General features: G+C 40.2%; 2 long non-coding RNA genes across 2 annotated transcripts; one reads left to right on the forward strand and one right to left on the reverse strand.

Annotated features, from left to right (window-relative positions):
• Positions 1-1,359: 1,359 nt before the first annotated feature.
• Positions 1,360-4,022, forward strand: LOC145548613 (uncharacterized). The gene is made up of 2 exons (XR_014084629.1): positions 1,360-1,451; positions 2,884-4,022. It is a non-coding gene; the product is annotated as an uncharacterized LOC145548613 (long non-coding RNA).
• A 1,585-nt stretch (positions 4,023-5,607) lies between these two features.
• On the reverse strand, positions 5,608-9,607 carry LOC103480740 (uncharacterized). The gene is made up of 4 exons (XR_536163.3): positions 8,497-9,607; positions 7,361-7,456; positions 7,085-7,141; positions 5,608-6,177 (listed from the first exon to the last, which is right to left on the reverse strand). It is a non-coding gene; the product is annotated as an uncharacterized LOC103480740 (long non-coding RNA).
• Between the last annotated feature and the right edge of the window lie 2,747 nt (positions 9,608-12,354).

Genomic DNA, 12,354 nt, shown 5'->3' on the forward strand with positions numbered 1-12,354 from the left:
ACAAAATGTACGTACCAACCCCATAACAAAAGCAAGCAACCTTGTGAAGATGCTAGCTTTAGCTAGTAAGAAAGTGTCAGCATCATGTATGGCTGCTTAGCAGTAGGAGGGACTGGTGCACTTGACAAAACAGAGGACATCACGATTAAAGAACAATTGGGGTGAAATATTGAAACTGCATCTCAAGACATCAGGCAGGAAGTCAAAGCTTGCACTAATGAGTTTACGAAACAGGCAGTAGCTGTTTCCATCGGTTTCCAAAGAACGATTAACAGCACAATGGAGGAATATTGTTGTGATGATCTCCTGAAGGTGGAGTGTCAGAAAGAGTAAGCACTTCTTAAAGAGACGGGCCCAATTTCAAGGCGTTGAATTGTGAAGTCACGTTTCTTTTAAGTGATTGATGTATGCAGCAGTCTAAAAGGCAAACTAAGGAACTATATGTAAACTTCTAAATTAGGAGAAAGTGATAAAGATTCTTTCAGTTTTCTGGCATTTAGAAAATAATTTGGGTAATCCTCACTGACCTCAAACAGGAATGTTAAGTCTGCTTCATGTCTGACCTGGGATAGACTATAGAAAAGGCTTAAAGGGGCAGTAGCCCCAATTTTCAAATAATGTTTTCAAACAAATGTGTATTCTGAAAACATTGTACTTTAAATAAACTAATAGGCCTAAATCAGGTAAACTGTATTGATATTTTAGTTGTTTTTTTTCATAAACATAAATCAACACTCAAGTATTTAAAAATTATGAAGTTATAGTAAATTTTTTGCTAACTACATGAAGCTTACATGGTTGGATATATTAAACCAACCATGTATCAGTTCATACCCACAGATGTATTAAACTAATTTGCTGTAAAAGTACTTTTCTATGTTGAGTGGGGACCAAAATTGGCTCCTCATCCTTGTAAATCTGGCTCTGTGTCCAGCAGTCATTAAAATACAGTTTTATAGGGTTTATGTAGATTTTCTCCGTTTGAACATTCTTATTTAGATTATCCTCTTCCTTTTTGCCTGCAGTTAAGTTTTTATTGAGGCAGCTGTTGGGATGTATCTTTTTACAGCATATATTGATTAGTAAGCTCCTGAATATAAACCAGGCAGATGAAAATAGAGCAGGAGGAGAGCTTACACAGTCCTCTCCTTTCCCTAATGGTTTTATCTGAGGATTACCTGACCTCACTTTGAGCCTGAGGTAAGACGGTGACGCTCACTCAGAAAAGCCACCAGTGACAGCTTGGACTTCAAAGACGGATACTGAAATATCTGCAGCAAAACTCGCCTTAAAAAAGGATTTCTGGAGTTATATGCTTTTTTTTTTAATGAGCAGGAAGTAAATCTGTGAAGTGAGAAAAGCAAGGGACTATCAGACACTGGAGAACAGTGATACGGACCAGGAAGCCGAATCTCAGAAGACTGGAGATCAATCTGACCATGGAATCAATGGTGAGATGTTGTTTAAAGTGACGGTTAGAAAAAAAAGCAAAATTATATAAAGAGATGATGAGGAGAAGGCAAACAAAGCAGTGAGATAAGCCAAGATAAACCTTTGTAATCCACTTCACACACCCAGATCAAATGTTGAGTTTTAGTGTTGTCACAACTGATAGTCAATTAGTCCCTGTTTAATTGGGAACAAAAGTTGCAACATTTGTTACATTTTCAGCTGGTGTGGTTCGCTTTCATACTGCACTGTGTCAAACGAACGAAACTCTTTGAGAAACCTGTGTATCCTCCTCACCTGTGGTGGCGCTGTACCAAGAACCATTGAAGGAAACGACACAAAAAAAGCTCTGAAGAAGACATGAGTGAAACTTAACTGCAAACAATAATGGAGCAGCGCCAGATTTTAGTGGTTGTATGTTTTTCTTTTGCCTTTGGCAAAAGAAAAGCCATTTCTTTAGCTAGCAATAGAGTAGTGCATTTGTTTTGGTTATATTACCCAGAATGCCCTGCACTGTAGCTCACTTCCGGCTTTGGAAGCAGTCTCTCATCCCCCTGGCATTCACATATGCATTCGAACCGCACCAGAGTTCACTTTAACCAAACCAAGACCTAGGTTTTTAGGTGGACCACAGTTCACTTTTCTGGTCTGTATCAGAAGCTGCATTCACATCAGTCCTTTTTAGTCCATTTTAATTAAACTCTAGTTTGTTTGTCCAGTTTATTTTGGGAGCTTTCAATCAAACTGTCTAAAAAATGAGCTCTGGTCTGCCTAAAAACCCAGGTCTTGGCTTGGTTGAAGTGAACTCCAGAGAGGTTACAGAGCATATGTGAACACCAAGCGGACTGAAACCGCTTCAAAAGCAGGAACAGGACTGCAGCACAGGGGATTCTGGGTAAATATAACCAAAACAAATGCTTGATTCTAGAACTATTGGGAGAAATATCTCATTGTCTTTTGCCAGAGACAACTGAAAACTCTTACAACTGCCAAAATTTGACACCACTCTACACATTGTGTTTACATTTGGTGAAGAAGGAAGCTGCGCTCAGTGTCTCCTTCATATTCCGTGTCATTTCCCTCAGTTGTTTTTGGTGCAGCGCCACCACAGGCGAGGCGGGGCACAGATTGCTCACAGGGTTTGGTTCATTTGACACAGTACAGTGTGAAACTGAACCACAGCAGCTGAAAATGCAACAAATGTTGCAACTTTGTTCCCAATCAAACCAAGTCTACTGGAGTTCAAGGGCGCAGTCACACCTCCCCAAACAAACCAAACTTTCTTGACAAACAAACTAGAGTTTGATTAAGGCAAACTAAACAAGGCTGGTGTGAATTCACCCTTAAAACCTGCCCATCTGTAAGTGACCTGCAGTTCACAGCTTCCATCTGCCCAGATGCTCTTCATCCATTTGTGTCTCGTCATCTCTGCAGGAGATGTCCAGCAGCCAGTGCGACTCGGTGGTGGTGAGCGTGGAGTCGCTCTTGGGCGACGCCAAGCGGATGCAGCAGCAGTGCAGGGAGCGCAGCGAGCAGCTGTCAATGGCCGCCACGCAGCTGCGGGTGGAGTCGGCCGCCCTCAGGGAGCAGTGCGAGGCCACCCAGCTCGACATGGCCCGGATCCGCCGGCAGCTGGATGAGCTACTGGACACCAAAGCGGCCTTTGAGGCCAGGGAGCGGCAGGCCCGTAAACTCAGCAAGCAGCTGTGAAGAGACCAGAGGACAGAGAGCTGATGTTTGGATGATGTCAGATAGTTTAATGATCCTTTATAAGGGTGGAGTCATTTTCAACAATCACAGACTGCATTTCCATTGACTTCCATTGTGCAACTTCACATTTGAAGATAAATTCACTTAATGGAAACACCAATTTCAGAAAAACGCTCGGTTTTTGTCCCCATTGGAACCAAGTTTACTTGACTATCAGGCTTGAAAAGATTCTTAGCACAGGTTGTAGTCAATGGCAATGGAGGAAGTGAACAAATATTGATCTAACATTAGCTGTTTCCAATGACCATGAGCAAATTGGAATTACAAAAAAAAATTTTTTTTTTAAATCACTTAATATAAACAATGGTGCTAGTATGAAGTGTAGGGTTGCCACCTTTCAGAAATAAAAATAAGGGACAAAATAAGTTGCTTTAAACTTTTTTTGGGGGAGGGGGCGGGGGGGTCATGTTAAAACCTATAAATATGTAGGAATTTAATATTTGGGAAGTACTTAAACTTAAATGTCAGCACCAGAGTTTTCTAGAAAAATATTCAGATTTTATTTTTTGGTTTTATAGGCTCTACATTGAAGATGATAAGAAATAAAGGCATACTTTATTTTGTTTTACTGCCAGCTGCAGTAGTTCATCTGCTCTGGGCTCCCATATTGAGCTGTCTGCTAGTGTTAATGCTTAGCCGGTCCAGTTTCAAACTCTTCTTATTTGAGTAAGAGTTAGAGAGGCAAATGTAATTAAAATATTGGCTACCTTCGACAGAAAACGGAGCCAAGTCTATGAAAGCAATGTAGCAGTTTAGCTAGTTTTGAATTCCAAGGCAGTTTATCATGATTCAGCCAAAGTAATGAAATGTGTTTCTTCCTGTTGAGCAGTGAAAGTAAATAAAAACATGGTACATGTCTTTTGATCTAAGTATTTACTTAGTGGAGGGTTTTTGATAGTGCTGCACAGCCACAGCAATAGATAGCTCCTCACTTCAGTGGCTCTAATGGAGCCCATGTCGTTCAGCGCTGCTGTTGCTCCTCCTACACTTTGGACTGACAATAGTTGTCAATGTTTAATGTTGTTCTAACAATAGTGTGTGGAGGTGGGGGGGAGCTAAAGATTAATTCTTATTTTTTTTCTTAGATGTATGGTGGATTTACTTCGTTCTTTGTTTCTATTGCCTTTTTTCATATTGATACACAGTAAAAAATGCTGGGTTATTTTCATAGCCCAATTTCTGGGTAGAAGCTGTTGGGTTATAGGTTGGGTTAGTATGACCAAATATTGGGTCAAAATTCATAACTCAAGAGTTGGGTCAGAAATTTACCAGAACTACAGCTTGAACACTTCTGTTGGGTCAGGTGTTGGGTAGATTTACCCAATCGGTTGGGTTAAAGACGAAACTTGGAAGAAGCCCCACCGCTCTTCACAAGCCTCCATTTTCAACAAGACTGAACGTTCCTTATCGGACTTCTCCTCTACTTTGAAATAAGACATGGTAAGTAAAATGAAGACAAAGTTTCAACGTGAATAGGATTTTATAAATAAATAGAATTTATCTAGAACATGTTTGACATTTATTTTTAAGGTTATATAAAATGTTTATTACAGTAGGTTGCTCTGACAAAGAGCTTCAGTGTTGCTACAAACATGGCTGTTTAAAAAAAGATGAAGGGGAAGGGCACAATTTGTCAAGTAAATTAAAATCAGTTGTTTAATATAACCTCAAACATATTTGTTCGTAACTTAACATAGTCAAATTTTTAAAAATCGATTTAGTTTTAAGAGATAAGATAGTTGACGGTTTGTCCCGATTTTCGCGGGCTTAGTTCACTAGCAGGGTGTAATATGCGCGCGCATCCTTAGAGGGCTGAGGCGACGTTTTCGAACACCACCAGTAATGGCGGAGGAGAGCGAGCAGAGCTATTAATAAAATGGGTATATAATGCTTTTTGAAAATAAAATAACTTTTACAAAGTTATTAGGCGATAAATTAGGTGTGTAAACCTGAATTATGCGTTCGGTTTATTAACATATGGCTTAATTACAAACATGCTCGGACGTGTTCGGACTCATCCGCTCCCCAGCAACTGCTGGCTCTCGTCTCGCCCGCTCTTAGTTGACCGCGCGGTGCGGCTCGTTAAATAAAGAAAATAAACAGGAGAATAAATAAACCTATTTATCAATCTCAATCCCCTTTGTCAAAAATGTTATTTCAACATGAACAATGCAGAACATCTGGAATCAATCTGGCCAACAGTTAAAGGCTAACGGCTCGAGGCTAAGGGCTCAATGCTAACGGCTAAGTTACCTTTAATTCTAAATAATATTCATACTAAGTTAAAAATGACATTTTATAAGCTAGACAGAACAGCAGAACAACAGTTGGAAATAAAATATTTCCAACTGTTGTTGAATAAATAACACAGGTTGTGGTCAAAGCAGCTATGAGTAGATTAAAATTAATAATTTATTTGGGCAAAAAAAACAACAAAGAAGATAGATATGAAAAACTTACAGACTGGGAGCCATTTATCCTACCCTTGGGATCAATTTTGAATGTTGAATTTGTACAATCTTGGGAAATAAAAAAATACAATTCTTAAGTTGATAGTTATTGTCCATAAACTGGCCATGTTATTCTTTTGATTTTCTTTTAGTGTTTTTTTCCTGTCCTTTCAAATGGTAAATATAAATTTTTACACTTATGAGAAATGATTATCACATGCCACATGGTTGACATCGCTACTTCCATAACTGGCCCGTATTTGGTATGAGTGGCTGACAGGAAGCTAAGCCATCACTGGTCCAGGTACGGCATGCCTCATGTGAACCGCGCCATCATTGCCAGACCGGATGCGGGCCAGGGGGAAGGAGGGACCGAGAGTCTGGTGAGTCACAGCGTTAAACTGGCGTGAACAGAGGCTGGTGGCCACAGCAGGTCACCTCTCCTTGGGCTGCAGCGGCTTTAAACCCCGCTGGGGTTGGATTCTCCTCCCGCAGTTCGGCTGCAGATCTGAGGGCAGAAGAAACAGGAGCTGAGACTCCAGAAACATCAGAAATGCTGCAGACATGGATGGAGTGAGAATCAACACGTGGTGCACTTTCTGAGGCCAGTTGCACAAAAACTGCAGTGTGTAAAGTAAGATGAACAGAAGAGATGAAGTCCTTAAAGCTCTAGAGATACCAGTCACAAGTTTTTTAATTTGAAGATGCTGGAATCCAATCTTTCTGTTCACACCGCGCCAGTTAATCTGCTTGCTGAGGGAGTGTGTGAGGAGCGCTGCAAAATCCTTCCAACACACTCATTCAGTGATCCTCCACCCTTTAAAGCTAGAGCCTACTGTGTAAGTAGAAGAACAGTTCTTCAATAATCTACCTATTCAGTCGTGTGCTAATGTATCAGGGAACAATTTATTAGTCTAACAGTCTTGGATTGTGATATGTAAAGAAACAGAAATCTTAGAACTGTGCTATGGCTCAGACTAAATGTTGAATGTGAGTTACTGTAGCTGTTCTTTAGATCCGTGTTCAAGGCTAAACTCATTCCTGCAATGGAATGAGCATTTTAGCCCTTAAATTAAATATTTATACTGAATATTCTGTACTTCAAATAAGATGATGAATGCAAGTGAGGATAAAAACTGAAAACTTTTCCTAATAAGTGGAGGATGTAAATTGCTGCTTATTCTAATATTATTTAGTATTCTCCACATATTGTGTAGTTCCTGTTACAGTGCAGCGGTGCCTGTGGTTCCTTCAGGTGATAAATCTGAGAGGTTATGTTGTGATGCTTTAAGAAACCATCCAGCCTGGATTAAAACATGAACACAGACCATCATGACAAAGTTTTTTTATCCGTTACATGCAGGTCAACAGGCTCACTGGAATGCATTTTCCTCAAGTGTTATTCACATGCTTACCAGTTGCTTGTGAAGTTCGGGGTTGTCACCAAGTTCAGCTTCCATGTCTTCAACAGACTGTCGATTGTTCAGTGGGAAAGAGGAAAGTAATAACTCATCTCCAGATGGAGTCTGTAATCTTTGCATTGCTTTGTAAATTATTTTAATCTGATCCATCATAACTTCCTGGTTTATTAAAATATTTTCGAGGAGTGCTGTAAAATAAAACGGTACTATCCATGAGTACTTTAACCACAACATTATGATTCTAAAACATGATCACAGTAGAACACTTACAAAGATGAAGAGTGTAATAAATGGTGGTGGCTTCCTGGAGATGGTGTAGAAGGGCGGTGGCTTGATGATCAGTGGCTCAGTGGTGATGGAGCAGAACTGCGGTGGTTGAGATATACAGGATTAGAAATTCTTGGTGCTTTTACTGTAAGATTAATCTAAGTAATGCAGCATGTGTGCAAGTAAAGTTATAAGTTTATGCATTAATACAATTCAATTAGTTGTTCATTCTGATTTAAAATGGAAAAAAATTGAAATAGCTTTTATTGTCCCACAAAGGGGAAATTTGGAAGCAACAGCAACCTTAGTATAAAGGTTCACACATTTTAATCCTGGGTTAGCAAAACCAGCCTAAGTGATAACTAACTCTAGATCAGGGGTCACCAACCTTTTTGAGACTGGGAGCTGCTTCACGGGTACAGAGTAACATGAAGGGCTACTTGTTAAGGACAAATTTTCTTTTCTCAGCCTTTATAACAATGTATATATGATTATGTTAGCCCTTATAAGAGGGACAATTATAAGAGAATTGACCACAGATGAAACCAGTGTGCCTTCACTTACTTTTGTATTAAATGTAAAGAGCAGAACACAGAAATCTCTTTTTATACAATTCTTAACCTAAGTACAAGTCGACACTACATTTTTTTCAGAGAAAATCAGTTACTTAATACTTAAACATCCATCCATCCATCCATCCATTTTCTTGCACCCTTGTCCCTCAGTGGGGTCGGGAGGGTTGCTGGTGCCCATCTCCAGCTAACGTTCCGGGCGAGAGGCTGGGTTACTTAAACATTTCACTCTGAATTAATGTTGTTATGGTACTGTCAGAAGTACATTAATTAAAAAAAAGAAATATTTCCTATCAAAATGATGAAGAACAGTACATTACTTCTACTACACCATAAAAATCACAATTATTCCGGTTTAAACAAATCAAACTACCGGACGCCGAACGGAACATGTTCCTGTCGCCTTACTGCGGTTAGGAACAGAGCTACGTAGCTAGCCAAACACTCTTCACACATCACATTAAACCAAGGTGACTAATGAAAACAAACTAAATACATACAAACTCGCACATACAGGACTAGCATTCATCCATATCATCCTCCTGAAAGATTAATCTAATTTCTTACCTTATAAGAGGGACAATTATAAGCAGTGGCGGCTGGTACCGACAGTTAGCTGAACGGGGCTATCAGAAGTCAGCCCTTCGGAAAGATCCAGGGATTTTTACAGGCGGTTTGACACCAGGTTTGTTGAAAATTCAGCAAAATGGGATACATTATTTCTAAAATGTATTTATTTTAGGTAGTTATTTTATTATTTTTTCTTTCTTTACTTTATTGTAAATATCAGGGAGGGTTTAGCCCTCGATCGGTACTGTGTCACTAAAGTGATTTATGTTATGAAAAAAAATTGTTTATTTCTAACAGTTAGGATTATGTATTTTAAGTTGTTTGGTTCACTCACCTTTTGAGATTTTTGTAAAATGTTTATATTTCGTGTCGAACTATTGTTTGTTGGAAGCTATCGCGAGATATGTGTATATGTGATTTGTGTTTTTGTGCTGCGAGACTTGAATAAACAGAAGGAACAGAGGCCTTGTGTCTCGTGTAGCTGTTAAGGTATTTTGTAGTTATGTTTGAAATATTTTGTAAATTTATTGGTTATGATGTTTTAATTACTTAATATTTTATTTTAGAGTGGACGACGAAGTATTAATCTGCTAAATACCTCCGAAGTTGCAGGCGGCCATGAGGTAACTTTGTTAAAGCACGTGTCACCTGTCTGTCTGTAAATGTATCTATGTCTGAAGCTTTGTGTTTTATTTCTATAGTTTTCACGGCATTTAATAAGAAGAGTCCATCTAAAGGAAGCCGTACCAGTGTGTCACTTTGGAGATACAGGTACACTTAATGATATTGTATTAGCGATTAGGTTCAGCAAATACTTTTACTTTTAATACTTAAGTATTTTTAAAAGCCAGTACTTTTTTTTTTACATTTACTCAAGTAAAATGTTAATGTGATACTTTTACTAGAGTACATTTTTGTCTGTGTATTTGTACTTTTCCTTAAGTGTATGTTTTGAGTACTTTCTCCACCACTGTGTACAACAGTAACCAAATTATATATTGAGTCAATATTAGCGCTGTTGTGCCTAAAAAATGTGATGAAGCATGATGTTTAACTTGGCCACCATTTAAATCTGAACCGAGCCTCTCCACAGGCAGCTTGGGGGATGGAGAGCTGTCCGGAGATCCGACACACTTGGCCACAGCCCGAAGTTCCTCCACAGTCCTCCCATTGTCACTCATGAGGCGGTGGAGACTTCTGGTTTTATAAAGCGGAATTCTGGAACAACATGTTTATTGGATTAAGACGCGGCGACGCATGAGCATCACGGGGCTAAAAACACGCTTCCGTGTCCATCGTTCAATAAGAAAACTTTAAAATACAGCTACCCTTTTTTGACGAGATGGAAAAAAAACTGCAGACATCTTTCAACTTCTGTCTGGAAATGGCAATGCAGTCAAAGAATTGCTCTTTAAATGATTAAAAGTGACAACCTGATAGTTATTCACAAGGTCATAGGATGTTTCAGAAGAACCCTTGCACGACCTAAAAAAAATAAATTATCTAAAAACGGCGTTGAAGTGGATTCAGCAAGCTGTCTGCTGTGGAGACGATTCAGGCGATGCTCAGACTAAAGGACCCTCAAGAGAAGACCAGAGGTTGGGTTTCGTAGAACCTCTTAGTCTGGATAGGCCTCTGACTCGGAACCAGACTATGACTCAGGACTGGACGCTGACTCGGAACCGGACTACGACTCAGGACTGGACGCTGACTCGGAACCGGACTACGACTCAGGACTGGACGCTGACTCGGAACTGGACTACGACTCAGGACTGGACGCTGACTCGGAACCGGACTACGACTCAGGACTGGACGCTGACTCGGAACTGGACTACGACTCAGGACTGGACCCTGACTTGGAAACGGACTCTGTGTCAGGACCAGACTCCGAGTTTGGACCGGCCTCTGACTCGGAACCAGACTATGACTCAGGACTGGACCCTGACTCAGAACCGGACTCTGAGTCGGGACCTGCCTCATAGTCTGGACCAACCTCAGAGTCGGAACCGACCTGGACCAACCTCAGAGTCGGAACCGACCTGGACCAACCTCAGATTCGGGACTGACCTCTGAGTCAGAATCGTCTTCCGAGTCTGGACCTGCGTCCGAGTCATGTCCGTCCTCTGAGTCTGTCATGATGTGGTCTTGTTTGTGGTGAGGAATATGCTCGTATTCCCAGGCAGACATTCCCAGGCAGGTGTTTAATGATAAATCCAAGTAACAAGAATCCAGCAACACAGGTAACACATGGAACACCGAGGAACAAGACGTGCAGCGACCGAACAGACGTACCATAGACGACTCGACAAGGAACAAAGACAACAGGTGGACTTAAAAACACAGGGAAGGTAATCGGGAAACTAGACACACCTGGGAAGCAATCAACAGGGAAGACAAGGCAGGAACAGGACTAAATGCAAAACCTCAAAATAACTACACAGAAAAACACGGATCACAACAATACCACCCCCTCAAGGGCGGCTACCAAACGCCCAAAAAAGTCCAACAAAAAACAACCTATCAGGGTGGGTGGAGGGGTGAAGGAAGGAGGGCCAGAGTACAGAGAAAAACAAAACTACTGAATAACTTGGTCCTTAAACAAAAAAAGAACCCAACAGAGTGGGCAGAGTACCAGGAGGCGGACCCCCTCGAAGGTGGTCCGGAGGCCATCGCAGAAGGCGAATCCCTCAAGGGAGGTCCGGCGGGAAGCGGAGTCGTGGAAGGGACGGAGCACAGGGAGGCAGAAGCTCGGGAAAGTATGTACGTACGTACCATTGCCATTTCCATACATTCATACGCACGCACGCATGAGTTGGCTGTTGCTGTGGCTCTGCAGCACCAACAAAAAAAACCCTCCAGTAAGTAAATACTTAAAACAAAAGATATGCAACACGTTTTAGAAACACATTGACAATAAACTGTTTGTTATTTCATTACTTTGGCTGAATCATCATAAACTGATACCTTATGCCTTGGAAATCAAAACTAGCTAAACTGCCACATTGCTTTAATAGACTTGGCTCCTTTTGCTGTCGAAGGTAGCCAATATTATATTTAGCTCTCTTAACTCTTACTTTAATTAGAAGAGTTTGAAACGGGAGCGGCTGAGCGTTAGCACTAGCCGACAGCTCTGTATGGGAGCCGAGAGCAGAGGGGCTACTGCAGCTGGCAGTTAAACAAAATAAAGTATGCCTTTATTTCTTACCATCTTCAATGTAGAGCCTTTAAAACCACAAAATAAAATCTGAATATTTTTCTAGAAAACTTTGGTGCTGATCTTTAAGTTTAAGGTATACTTCCCAAATATTTAATTCCTACATATTTAAAGGTTTTAACATGAACCCCCACCCCCCAAAAGAATAAAAAATTAAAGTTTAAAAGCAACTTAAATTCCCATTTAAATAACACGACTTGCAGTGAGAACCACTGCAATAAATCAATATTTGAGGAATTTGATTAAGTGGAGTTACTTATTAAAACTTGTTTTTATTTAGAGCCTTTAGTTTTTGTAAAGGTGTAACAGAGATTAGATCTGTGACTGAACCAAACTCGTATCTAAACATTTGAATCTTAGTTTGACTTCTACGGGTCTCAACATGTATACTGAGAAAAACACTTTTATTCATTGCTACTTACTAGTCATTTTTGATGGTGGAGCTTGAACACACAAAAAAAAACACATTTTACTGTAACTTTGCCAACCCCCCCCCCACCCCAAAATTGCTCTTAAAAAATGTCCCTGTTTACGGTCCCCTTATTAATGAGATGGGATTGACGCTCTTGCCAAATGTATATAAAATATTGCTTTAAATATTAGAAAATGAAAAACATAAAACCTTTCCTTAAAGAGAATGA

The sequence above is a fragment of the Poecilia reticulata genome, chromosome 18 (assembly GCF_904066995.2).
Source record: "Poecilia reticulata chromosome 18, P_reticulata-male-v2, whole genome shotgun sequence".
Classification (NCBI taxonomy): Eukaryota; Metazoa; Chordata; class Actinopteri; order Cyprinodontiformes; family Poeciliidae; genus Poecilia; species Poecilia reticulata.